The sequence below is a fragment of the Terrapene carolina genome, unplaced genomic scaffold, assembly GCF_002925995.2.
Source record: "Terrapene carolina triunguis isolate 2854851 unplaced genomic scaffold, T_m_triunguis-2.0 Scaffold130, whole genome shotgun sequence".
In the NCBI taxonomy this organism is placed as follows: domain Eukaryota; kingdom Metazoa; phylum Chordata; order Testudines; family Emydidae; genus Terrapene; species Terrapene triunguis.
This window is the reverse complement of record NW_020664481.1, coordinates 20152028-20165165: the sequence shown is the minus strand read 5'-3', so window position 1 is coordinate 20165165 and position 13138 is coordinate 20152028.

Here is a 13138-nt window from a genome sequence, read left to right as displayed (position 1 = left end):
AGGCCAGATCCTGCCAGACTGCAACTGGAAGCAGAGGGAGCAAAGCACCTCCCAGGATCAGGCCTGTACTGCCCGGGTATTTCTCTTGCAGGTATTTCTGTAGTGCCTGATGCTGTCGTAGGTGAGTGCTGGGCAATAAACAAGATTCAAAGAGAACATTACTTCTAAATCCTCTTTGCCCTTGTGCTTCGGAGTCCATATCCTCACTGAGTCCTAGGCACATTTGAAGCATTAAAAATTGAATTATCCCAGCCAAAAAACCCAGGGAAATGCTTTATAGCCTGGAAACCCTCTTCTGTTCACCCTGAGGTCAGAAGAGAAGAGGCTTCCTATATTAAATCTCTGCCAGAAAAAAGCACCATTTGGCCTAAGAATAAACATGAGAAATTTCAATCTAAAGGTAATCTACCCCACCCCCAAAAAAGTAATAACTGCCTGAAAACAGGGGCTTGTAATGAAAATCCCCTCCTGGACTATGACTTCGCTGTTACAATTCTGCTGTGACTTTGTAATAAAGGCGTCAATGTAAAAAAGCAAATAGAAATGTTACTAAAAAGCCAACCCCCATACGATCTGAGCTCTCAGCTTTTGAGGCCCATAAAAGCAGAGACAGATGTTCTGCTAGCCACAGGAGGGCTCTGGGCTTGTTCCCTGGTTGCAGTAGAAGCATAAGGAGAATTACAAGAACAAGGAATAAAAGAGAAAAAAATCAAATACCAGAGCTGAATTGATCAAATAAAGCCCTGCCCCGGGGTCACACCAAGAAATTGCAAAAGGACTGTGCAAAATTACCATGGAAAAACAAACCCAAAGCCAGCTCCTTGGCGGCTGTAAATCATTGTAGCACCAGTGGGGCTGATGGAGCTATGCCAAATTTACACCAGCTAAGGATTTGGCCCACAGTCTAATGGTTTAAGTATGGGACACAAGGCCAGGAACTCATAAGAACGGCCACACTGGGTCAGACCTATGGGCCCTTGAGCCCAGTATCCTGTCTCTTACAGTGGCCAGTGCCAGATGCTCCTGATAGTAGCTCTGTTTTGACCCTGGTGCTGCCACTTACTCGTTGGATGATCTTGGGCGAGTTGCTTAATTCTGTGCCTCAGTTTCCCTAGATGTAGACCAGGATTAATAATGATCCCCTCCTTCCCTCCCTCCCACGGATGGTGGGATCTCCTTTGTGGCTGTCATGCCCAGCCAGGGGCAGCCCTGCTTCTGAAGGAAAAATGGGGAGGAAACCGCACCAGTCAAATGTCATGAAGCTTCCTGGTGCTGAGTAAGGACTTCAGTAGCCGCCGTCATTAGAGTCATGAATGCCTCTCTGGGCTAGCAGAGGCATCTGTATCTGTTCCGGGCTGTCCAGCTAGGTTCTAAAGCTTTCACGATTGAAAATCGATGTTCTATCCAGCATGTCAGGGGTACTTGGCTCCTGTGATAGGCGGCAGGTTACAGCTTGGGTTAAGGCGAATTTAAATGAGCATATCTGTCTTTAACAGACTCTTTACCTAAAATCACGGGAATGAAATAACCCCCAGCAGCCCTGGGGGCCTCCTCTTTCCTGCTGTTTGAAACATGCAGCCAGCCTACAAGGGTGCTGCGCGCCTGCAGCGAGGCCCAAAAGCCCCTTACGCTATACCGTTGGGAGAAGGGTCGTGGTAACGGACACACACACACACTGGGGACAGGAGGCAGAGGGCATTCAAACATCAGAATTCAGGCCAGAACCCACCACATAACTCTTCTGCTAAACTCTCCTGATTTGGGGGTCCGGCGCATGGCTTTGGGGGATTGGCAACACTGAGTGATATGGCCAAGGTGACGTAGTGTGTCAGTGGCGAGCAAGGAATCAAATCCAGCTCTCCTGACTCCCAGCCCAGTGCTGGCTCCATTGGACCATGCTGTGGCCCATCCAGCATTGTGAGTGCCTTACCCTGTTCCGTTCTACATGGCCCAGGCAGTGGAGATGTCCACTGTGACCCCCAATGTCAATTCTGAATGGGCGTTATTACTGCGGGAGGGGTAATCCGATCATATGTGGAATTCACATTAGTGTAGGTTGTGAATTAAACTCCCAGCAGTCGGGAATCAGCAAAGAGAAATAACGCAGGGGCCCTGTTCAGAATTAATGACATGCATGCTCCCAGCCTTCCTCGGCCATCTAGAAAATGGAGTTTTTTAATGACTGTTCAATAATTGATTTTGAGGCCAGGCTACACTACATAAATCAGTGGAGCGACGGCATCCATTCCTGAGCCCTCCTCAACACACGCTTCCTCCGCACAGGCTTTCGAAGGAAAAACCACTAGAGAACAAAAGCAAGCCAAGGGCCAGCTTCTCACGGTGTACATCAGGTGTACGCTGGAGGAATGGAGATCAGAATCGGGTCCCAACTGTACCACTCCAAGCAAGACCGCTATGTGGTCACGCTTACATTGGTGTCAATCTGGAGTCATTCCAGTGACTCCATTACACCTGTGTGGATGAATCCTGCCCTGCTCTCTGATCAGGTTTCTGAAGGTCCCGCCTGCGTTTCTGGTATTTATTCAGTGCTAAATCATACCCTCAGCTACACAGGCACTGCTCCCATTACCAGCACTGTGAATCCAACGCTTGCCTCCAAGGATAGAACTTGGCTCATGTACTCCCCAGGACAGAGATCGTCGGCTAGTTACACCGGTGTAACGATCTCAGTTACACCGGTGTAGTCGATCTCAGTTACACCGGTGTAACGCCACCGACTGGAGGGGTCTCTCCAGATTTACACCAATGCCTTGGAGCTCAGAATCTGGCCCATGTCTCCATCTCTTTATACAGCGCCGACTGTACTGATGGCATTTAGTGACCAAACGACGTTTCTAGGAAGCAGTTGCCTCACTGCGGGCGGCTAGGGCTACCCATAAATCTGGGGGTACAAAGCGATTGCAAATGAGTCTCTGTAGGCCCAGGGGCTTTGCCTGAATCGGAAGCGCAGTGATACCTCTGGATGACATAGGAAGAGGTAACTGCTTTAAAAATCGCGCCTTGGGAACTGCCTTCAATACACGGGCCAAGAAAGACAATCTCACTCACAATGGCTTCTATCAGAAAAACAAGCAGGGAGCTAATTACTCGGGAGCCATCTGCCTGGGAGAGCTCTGATCTCACCAGGCTTTGAGCAAATCTGTTGAAGCCGTTCGTTTTTTAACCATAATAGCTGATCGCTGCCATAATGAATGGATCGGATGCCTTTGGTTGGCACCCTCTGCCTTTACCGTCTGGACTGCGGGCGATGACTCCGGATGGGTGGGTTTTCGCTGCACTGTGACCATTGTTTCATGCCCTCTGCAGGCTGTGAGCAGAGAGTGGCTGTTCCTCTGCACATGGGCAGGAGCGTCTCTGCAAAGCAACCCCAGGTGGCAGGAGATGGAGACAAGCCCAACTGATGCCGCTGAGCACAGTAAACAGCAATCATCTCATTTGGGAGCCAGCTCAGAAATCAGCTGCATTGGGACAATAAAAAGGATTTGCAGCCTAGTAAACAAACGCACAAGCCTGCAGACAGGATTTCCGGAGGCCTGATATGGAATCTCCCTCGGCGTGAAGGGAGAAGGAATCCTGGCACCGCAGCGAGAGGAGCTGAATAAATACCTAGGTAGGTTACACTGGGGAACCGCCTCTTAGCAGAGCGATCAGTGCATAGAATAGAGTGCATAGGTTACACTGGGGGTCCCAGAACATGGGGCCTTCCTCTTGGGTATCATCTCCTAGAGAGACCAGCGGTGTCTGGCCATGCAAGACTGACTCGCGTCACTGCCACCTCTTGAGAACGGTGTGAGAACAGCACCCGCAAAAGCACGTCAGGCAGGGAAGCTGAGATTATTCGCCCCTTGTGTTCCCCGATCAGAAAGCCAGTGCAGAGACCAGTGAACAGGCGTTACGTGCTCTCAGCGCCACGTGCCACTCGGCATGGAGCTATATTCTGCACCGGGTGCACACCACAGGTGGCTGCGAGCAGAGTGCATTGCATGGGTCCACCTGGAGGGGGCAGAAATGTCGCTGATGCATTGGTGAGCCTGGCGATGAGCCTGGCTTGAGAACCCAGAGAGAGGAGTTGCAGTCTATTGGCCTGCTGCAGGCGACGTAGCAAGTGGCTTGTGGCGCTTTCCTGCATGGGAAGGGATCCAGCGGGAGCTTGGGGCTGCAAATCATTTCGACCTCCAACAACTGGGTGCGTATGTAAATAGTCCTTTGGGGGTTTACCCGGCACAGAGGATGTGGCTGCACAGACAGAACTTCTGACCTAGGGTTGGTCCTTAAGCCCATGGCCACTGCAGATTCCTGCCCATGATGCTACCTCTTGATCCTAGCAGCCTTTCACTTGGCTCAAGAGGAAGCAGTGACTGTTGGGAGGTGTGGTCAAGGGGGGCTGTGCCTCCATAGGAGCTGGGGGTGGGGGTGCTATGGGAGTGCCTGGCAAAGAACCTCACTAATACACAAGTAATGAGATCCACCTTGTTCCCCTCGCTGAGCAAAGAATAGCTTCCAGGCTGCTTTCAGCCTTCCATAGCCCTTGTCTGCCTGCCTCCCGCTCTGCAGCAGAGCTCTCCTGGGGGGCATGGCCTTGCTGACCCAGAGGCCCCCCCCCCTCGAGCGCATTGTGTGACATTGACCCTTGCTTCCCCAGGAGAGCAAGAGAGACGGGGGTGGGGAGGGGATGCTCCCAGACCTGCGACTCCCTCGCCTGAGAGCTGGCCCCTAACCCTCCACAAGCCGATTAAGCCCAGCATGTTAATTGGCTGTGACAGCTCATTTTGTTATCACCCGCCTAGTTATTGACCTGGTGTGTGTGACCGGGTGCAAAGTGAAGGTCAGAGCCAGCCCACAAGCCTCCCGTTCCAGCAGGGCTCGGAGAGCGGCAGGTCTGAGTTCAGCCCTGGCAGCCTCTAATCTGGGACTGGGCTGGAAACAGGCCACGCTCTGGGACAGGAGAGAAGCTGCTTGGTTTGGACGCTGTAACTTAATGCCTCTGCTGCTGGACAGGCCCCTCCTGGCGGGCTCATCCAGGTACACAGCCCTCTGGGCTGACAGCCCCCTCGCCCATCACACCCTCCAAAGGTCTCTCTTTGGAGTCCACCCATTCTGCTCCTTTAAACCATCCTTTGGAAGTCACTGCCCAGCAATCTGCTCTGTCCGCCCGGCACGCTAAGGTGCAGTACTAGGGAAAAACCAGTGGTAGCAGAGGGTGGGGCACACTCCTGCCGAGGGCAGTGGAACTGGAAGTGAGCAGGCAGAGCAGAGACGGCCTCCGTGATGAGAGGTGGGGAAGGTGAGGCACAGAGAGGAGAGGCCAAGAGAAAATGAGTGTCAGAGCCAGCATTACAAGTCAGGCACACCTGGCTCCTAGGCTGTGCTGAGACCCACTGAGGTCAGCACGGCCCAGAAGTACACAGGTATATGGCCTGGGGTAGTGGGGAACTAAACCCTCTCAGCTTCCGAGCTGGCCGGTGCATATATTTTTTTAAAAGGCAGCCTCCCTTTCCTTGGGTGCAATTTGCCCTTGCAGATCGTGTGCCCACATATTTGTTTTGCACCTGCAATGAACGACAGGCACCCGTCTGACTAGTTAGAAGGTTAAGCCTCTGAATTGCAAGGGCCTGAGCCCTCCACGTGGCTGGATTTGCATCCGCAGTTAGCTGCAGGTACAAAAAATAACCCCACATCTGTGATGGGATATGATGTGATGGCTTCTTGGCCAGAAGCAGAGGCAGGGAACTCAACCTCTCTTCGGCGTGCTGATGCTCATGGGATGCACACTACAAAGTCTGCTTTCCTGGACTCCTGCAGTTGCCCCTCCAGCTGTTCGGCCATCTGCCCGGCTACGGCTGCACTTCTGGAAGGAGGAGCCTTCTGTCCGTGAGCAGAGCATTGCCTTAAGACGAACTGACTCAGCCCTCTGCAATGGGACCTTCACTTAGAACCATAGAATATCAGGGTTGGAAGAGACCTCAGGAGGTCATCTAGTCCAATCCCCTGCTCAAAGCTGGACCAACCCCAACTAAATCATCCCAGCCAGGGCTTTGTCAAGCCGGGCCTTAAAAACCTCTAAGGATGGAGATTCCACCACCTCCCTAGCACCCATTCCAGTGCTTCACCACCCTCCTCGTGAAATAATGTTTCCTAATATCCAACCTAAACCTCCCCCACTGCAACTTGAGACCATTGCTCCTTGTTCTGTCATCTGCCACCACTGAGAACAGCCAAGCTCCATCCTCTTTGGAACCCCCCTTCAGGTCGTTGAAGGCTGCTATCAAATCCCCCCTCATTCTTCTCTTCTGCAGATTAAACAATCCGAGTTCCTTCAGCCTTTCCTTGTAAGTCATGTGGTCCAACCCCCTAATCATTTTCATTGCCCTCCGCTGGACTCTCTCCAATTTGTCCACATCCCTTCTGTAGTGGGGAGGCCCAAAACTGGATGCAATACTCCAGATGTGGCCTTAGCAATGCCGAATAGAGGGGAATAATCACTTCCCTCGATCTGCTGGCAATGCTCCTACTAATGCAGCCAAATATGCCGTTAGCCTTCTTGGCAACAAGGGCACACTGCTGACTCATATCCAGCTTCTCATCCACTGTAATCCCCAGGTCCTTTTCTGCAGAACTGCTGCTTAGCCAGTCGGTCCCCAGACTGTAGCGGTGCATGGGATTCTTCCGTCCTAAGTGCAGGACTCTGCACTTGTCCTGTTGAACCTCATGAGATTTCTTTTGGCCCAATCCTCCAATTTGTCTAGGTTACTCTGGACCCTATCCCTATCCTCCAGCATATCTACCTCTCCCCCCAGTTTAGTGTCATCTGCGAACTTGCTGAGGGTGCAATCCATCCCATCATCCAGATCATTAATGAAGATGTTGAACAAAACCAGCCCCAGGACCGACCCTTGGGGCACTCTGCTTGATACCGGCTGCCAACTAGACATGGAGCCGTTGATCACTACCCATTGAGCCCGACAATCTAGCCAGCTTTCTATCCACCTTATAGTCCATTCATCCAATCCATACTACTTTAACTTGCTGGCAAGAATACTGTGGGAGACCGTATCAAAAGCTTTGCTAAAGTCAAGGAATAACACGTCCACTGCTTTCCCTTCATCCACAGAGACAGTTATCTCATCACAGAAGGCAGTCAGGTTGGTCAGCATGACTCGCCTTTGGTGAATCCATGTTGACTGTTCCTGATCACTTTCCTCTCCTCCAAGTGCTTCAGAATGGATTCCTTGAGGACCTGCTCCATGATTTTTTTGGTGACTGAGGTGAGGCTGTAGTTCCCCGGATCCTCCTTCTTCCCTTTTTTAAAGATGGGCACTAGATTTGCCTTTTTCCAGTCATCCGGGACCTCCCCCGATTGCCACGGGTTTTCAGAGATAATGGCCAGTGGCTCTGCAATCACATCAGCCAACTCCCTCAGCACCCTTGGATGCAGTGCATCTGTCCCCATGGACTTGTGCTCGTCCAGCTTTTCTAAATAGTCTTGAACCCGTTCTTTAAACTTTAAACATATTTAAAAACATGAGGCTGAGGCTTCAACATCAGAAGCAAAGCAACCTACTGTGTGGGCAGGTGTGTCAGGCCACTCACCGTGAAGGATCCCCAGTTGCCTTACACGCTGGGTCTGTAGGGATCATTCACCAACCAATGAAATGCAGCCCCCTCTGGGGTGCAGCACCCGTTTTACTCTAGCAACAGCTTTCAGGAGGGAGAAGGAAGAACATCTTTTTGCACCAAAAACCCCTTTGGGAAATTTAAGGAGGCAGAGCTGAAGTTTGGCCAAGATCCCAGAGCACATACCCCTGCTACTGAACAGTGTCAAGGGATCTTTAAGGCCCACGAGGGGCACCTCATCGGCAAGACACCCCTGTCAGCAGCACTGTGCCCCTTTAGCACCATGCTGGGGCATCTTTCCAGTACTGACTCTGCAGGGGGCGGGGGGCAGGAGGGAAGAGCGCCCCCTACTGAATCGTTAACACTGCTTCCTAGGTTTGATGTTGAGGTTTCCCACCCAGTTCTGGAGCAGGACTCATCCTGCTTAATACACAAGATTACAGCCTGAGTGAGTAGGGCTGCAGCAAGAGGGGGGTGGCTCTTTGTCCCACCCCTCCTCCCTCTTTCGATAGCTGTCTCTCTTTTCGAAAACGTTGCGCACACTGCTGTCCTCAGCACAACTCTCAGGCCGATTCCCGAGAACCCGGCCTGGACACTCCCTGCACAAGTTCGGAGCGCTTGGCCCGGGGGCTTGGCTGTTCCTGGAATTCTCTGCCCCTCAGAGCAAGTACTGAAGCACCTGTGTGACAAGAGCCATTACAATGGGAATGAAGAGGGTCCAGATTGGGTCCCCTGGCAAATGAAATATTAACAGAGCTGGAGAACCAGAGGCAGTAAGATACTGCTGCGAGGCAGGTGCCTTTTCATGCTCCATCAGGTAGCAAGACGTGGGTAAGAGGCAGAGATCAGACCTCTCCCTGAATGGGGGACAGTCCTTCCCTCTCCACGCCCCGCCACCACATGCGAGCTGTCAGCGGCAGCAGCATCTGGCATGTGCTGCGGAGATCGGCTGGCAGAGGTTACTGCAGAACCAATCGCTAAGTCTCGTGCGTCACTACCGGCATGCACTGAGCTCGCCCGGGCCCTGGGGATTTGGCATCTTTCCTTGCACCTGGGTTTTCTTATTTTGCAGCCCAGCAGACTGCTGCTGGGAAGATCTCTGCTCAGCTGCCCCAGGGATGTAATGGCTCTATGAGGGGTGGGGAGCTGGGGTGATCGCTTTCCCCTTGAATGGGCGTTTCAGAGGTTCCCCCAGCAGTGCAGATTGTACAGGGACAGCAAGGCAGATAGGATGCAGCCCCAAGAGCGCTGTCTGCTAACCTTTCCTAGCCACCCTGGAGGCGAAGGGCGGGGGGTTGTGAGGGCAGTTCCCCTCACTGGCATGAGGTGGAAAATCCAAACCTGTGCACGACTCCCCCAAAGTCTGGCAGTAGGGGTTGGGCCAAAGGACTGCAGTGATATCCGAGTACCCCAGGGAAGTTGTAACAGTGGGTTGAAGCAGAGAGGGGGCTGTGGAACAGGGGGTGCGGCCCAGTCCTGTTTGATTATCACACCCAGCTGGGAAGGGGTTAGGTGTTCCCTGGAAAGGGCCGAGATACCGCGGGGTGAAGATGGGGCTGCAGGAGGGAGGCTGGCTCCTGTGACTAGCCCTGGGGTGCAAAGTGAAAGGTTCTGGGTTCTGCGTTGGCTGGGAGCTTTGTGTTACTTGGGGAGGTTTTATTGGAATTAAGAAAACGGTGGTTTGGAGGAAGGGGCTGAAAGACCCTGGATGTGGCAGCGAATCCTTCATAGGCTGGGGAGACAGGCCAGTAGCCTACGGTTGTGACAGCAAAGCCTAGAGACAGCCCTTTACTTGTGGAAGTGCTTGAAATCCAAACTCCAATCCAGATCTGCATTTGACAAGCGGCTCTTGTCTTGATATGATTATTAACGATTTATTTCTGTTTTGGTAGCACCCAGGAGCCCTAGTTAGGGGCCAGGACCCCCTGGTGCTAGGTGCTGCACAGTCACCGAACAAAATGACTGTTCCTGCCCCAAAGAGCTTCCAATGTAAGGGCAAGACAACAGATGGATACAGAGTACAAGGCAACAAGGAGAGAACCCAACACCCAGCCCCCCAGTCCAGGGAGCAGTGTAGCCAAGTGGGGAGGATTCCAGACTGAAACCTTGGTTTTATTCCTGGCGCAGCTATCGACTTGCAGCGGGACCTGATGCAAATCGCTTCCCTGCCCTGTGCCTCGGTTTCCCCATCTGTAAAAAGGGGTTAGTGGTGGTTTGTAAAGTGCTTCGATCTCCTTAGGGGGGGATTTGCTGAGTGTTATTATTGAGCATCTCTGCCCATTGGCTGTTTCAGAGATTCCGAGGCTAGGAGGGACCGTTGTGATCATCTAAGCTGACCTCCTGTATAACACAGGCCAGAGAATTTCCTCAAAATGATCCCTACAGCAGAGCTTTTAGGAAAACATCTAATCTTGATTTTAAAAGGGCCAGAGATGGAGAATTCACCATGCCCCCGAGTCAATTGTTCCCTGGCAAATTGCTGGGCTGAGTTGCTTTGCAATCCAGGTCCAACTTGGCCCCTTGAGCTCCTCTCGCTTTTGCAGAACGCTGCAGCAAGTTCTGAAAGCCGAGTAGCAAGCCCAAGGCAGCGGGAGCTGATAGAACAGTCCGGGGAGGAGGAGGTGAACAGAGCTGTGAGTGGGGCGCTGTGCTGCACAGCACCCCGGCGTGGTGTCTGCAGGGAGGCAGAGAGCCCGTACTTTACCACGGGGGCGGGGTGTGGGTGTGTGTGCAGGCAGTGTTGAAAACCTGATCAGACACTCACGCCAGGTCTCATCAATCAGCGCGGATCCAGTGCCCGTCTGACGCTGATGTGCTAGTGGGGAAGACTGCCAGGCTGGGATGTGGCTGCTTCTTGACATACCAGGCTGTCTCTCGGGGACTGGGCAGTGAAAACAGGGAAAGGAGCGGTGCCAGGGCCCTGCACTGGCTTTCTGCTAGCTGGCCTGGGGCAAAGGGGCCACTAGGGCAGGCATTCAGCCAGCCCAGGGGATAGCCCAGGTGCAGGGGCCCTCTACGCCAGGTACAGAGAGTCAGCTGTGTGCTGCCCCTGCAACAGGGGCTGTTCAGGGCAGAGCAGGATTGCACCACAGGAAGGAGAGGGAGTGTCAGGGGCATGGATGGGGTGTTCCTATGCCTGCTGATTCCGCACACCTGCAATGGCCCATGGGGCTATTCCAAGAGGAGTCCACGTTGGAGCAGCTGCTAGGGCTGCCTAACCCATGCTGGGGGCTGAGTTGTCCCCTGGCAGCCCCTAATTAGGGAAGGCACAAATGTACCCCTCCAGCCCCAGGGATGCCGTTTTCTCTGTTAAAGAGGCAGCAGCTCAAACATGAAAACCACAGAACCTCTGTGTTCTGCATCCCTCGGGAAGTGACTGAGAACCAGCTTCCAGCCCCACACAGGAGTGATGTCTGGTCTGGACTGAAATACCAGTTTGTGGCCGTTAATCTTTCTCTGAAGAGTGACTCTGTGAAAATGACGTTGTGAGGTTCCTTGTTCATTGGACTGATAATTTCCATCTCAAAGGTCTGCCGTTTACTAAGACAAAGATACGGTTTTATTTTCTAACTGCCAGGTCTGCACGTTCCCCTTGGGATCTGAGACTCAAGCTTGGTACTTTCCTTCTTGAGCGTCATCAGCTGTAATATAATTTGCCCTGAATAACTTTGTCCTCATTTAGACCTTTATAACACCAGTGGTTTTAAGCTATGCCCTGTGGGACCTCTCTGGAGTCACACTGGTTTCGGTGTAAATGCAATTTAGTAATCAGTTCTAGCGATAATACCCAGGAGCTCTGGCATGGTCTAGTGCGTAGGGCACTGATTGGAAGTCAGATGACTTGGGTACTTGTCTTAGCTCTGTCACTGAGCTGCTGTGTGACCTTGGGCAAATCACCTCTTCTCTTCCCCTCCAACTTGTTGTCTACTTCGAGTCTCACCCTGTGTGTGTGTGTGTCTAGCACCTAATAGACCAGGGCTGCAAGGCACTGTGTAACAGACACCACTGAAAGAACAGGGTCCTGCTTCCATAGTTGTGTAGAAGTTACAAGCAGTTCCATTTTCTGAAGTCAGAGCAGATGCAACCCTGTATACAGGTGGCGGAGGAGGAGGTCTTTGAGTCTGAAGGTGCCATTTTGCCCTGGACCCTTTCCAGTGTTGGCCCACACTTCAGTGCGGATGCTGGGGTCACTGAGAGAGGCTGGGCTGCAGAAATTCTGCTCGGGGAGCTCTGGTTAGACTGTATGCAGAAGAGCTGTTGAGTCATGTCCCGTCTGCTCCCTCGCTTGAATGCCTGCTGTATATGAGCAGCAGCAGCGCTGACTCCTTCCACCAGTTCTCTCCCTGGCCCAGGAGAGCCAGTCATTCCTTTTTGAAAAATGTGGCTGCAGATGCTGGAGAACTGTCTGCTTGTGGCGGACGCTGGGTGCAATGCAGTCACATGGCCGGAAACAGTGACATGGCCTGGATTGCTGTGGGGCTCAGATACAGGGCAACAGCATTTTTTCTTGGCTGAATGTGCGTGATCTATTTTCCTCCACTGCCTACAGCGTTGTAGTGAAGCCCAGAACTTCCGCAGATCTTCTCGTGAGGGGATCTCCAAGCACTTTGCAAACAGTCAGGCATTGAGTCTCGCATCACCCCTCTGAGTTATTATCAGCATTTTACAAATGAGGAAGCTGCGGGCCATAGAGGTGAAGTGACTTACCCAGGGTCACTCAGTGAATTAGTGCTGGAGCTGGGAATGAATCCCAGGGCTCCTGATTCTCACATGCCACATTTTGACCGCTTCACTCTAACTGTGTGCTTTAGAAATTCGCCTAAGGCAGGCGCTGAGCACCACATGTTCAGAAAATGAGGAGGACGGCCCAGAGGGGAATGCAAGCCAGTCTGTGCTCGTTCTGAGAGCCCTGTTAGGAGCCTGTGAATAAGGTCATGGAAGATAGATGAAAGGTTTACTGAACAGGGAGAGGCAAAATGCCCAAATTGATGAGCCTGTTACTCGAACCCGCTCTGACAAAGGAGAGAGCCTTTATTATAGCAAGCCCCAGTGTGTCAGCTATTAATAATGCAGAGGCACTCACAGAGGAAGGCACTTGGTCTGTAGAGTCAATTTGTCCTAGATGGAGCCACGCAGCAGCATTCCAAGGAGAGAAGTGAGGCCTTGTCTGCACAGACTTGCCCTGATTTCAGCCACCAGTGACCAGCAGCCAGTGCAAACCCCTGGGGTAAACAGGCAAAGGCACTATCGGCACCAGGGAGCGGAGCGCCCCCTTACTTGACAGCACAGCTTATAGCGGCGTACCCTGTCTGCACGAGGGATTTGCACGAGTGCAGCTACACTGCAGCAAAGCCCTAGTGCAAGGCCTGAGTTTCATTCTCCCACTGAAACCGCCTCTGTCCCCACCAAATATACTTGGTTCTCCTTTTGTAGTTCTATGGCCCACTTAGTGGCAGATTCCAGGGGCCGGATTCTCCTCTGCTCTGTATTACTTGTACTGCGG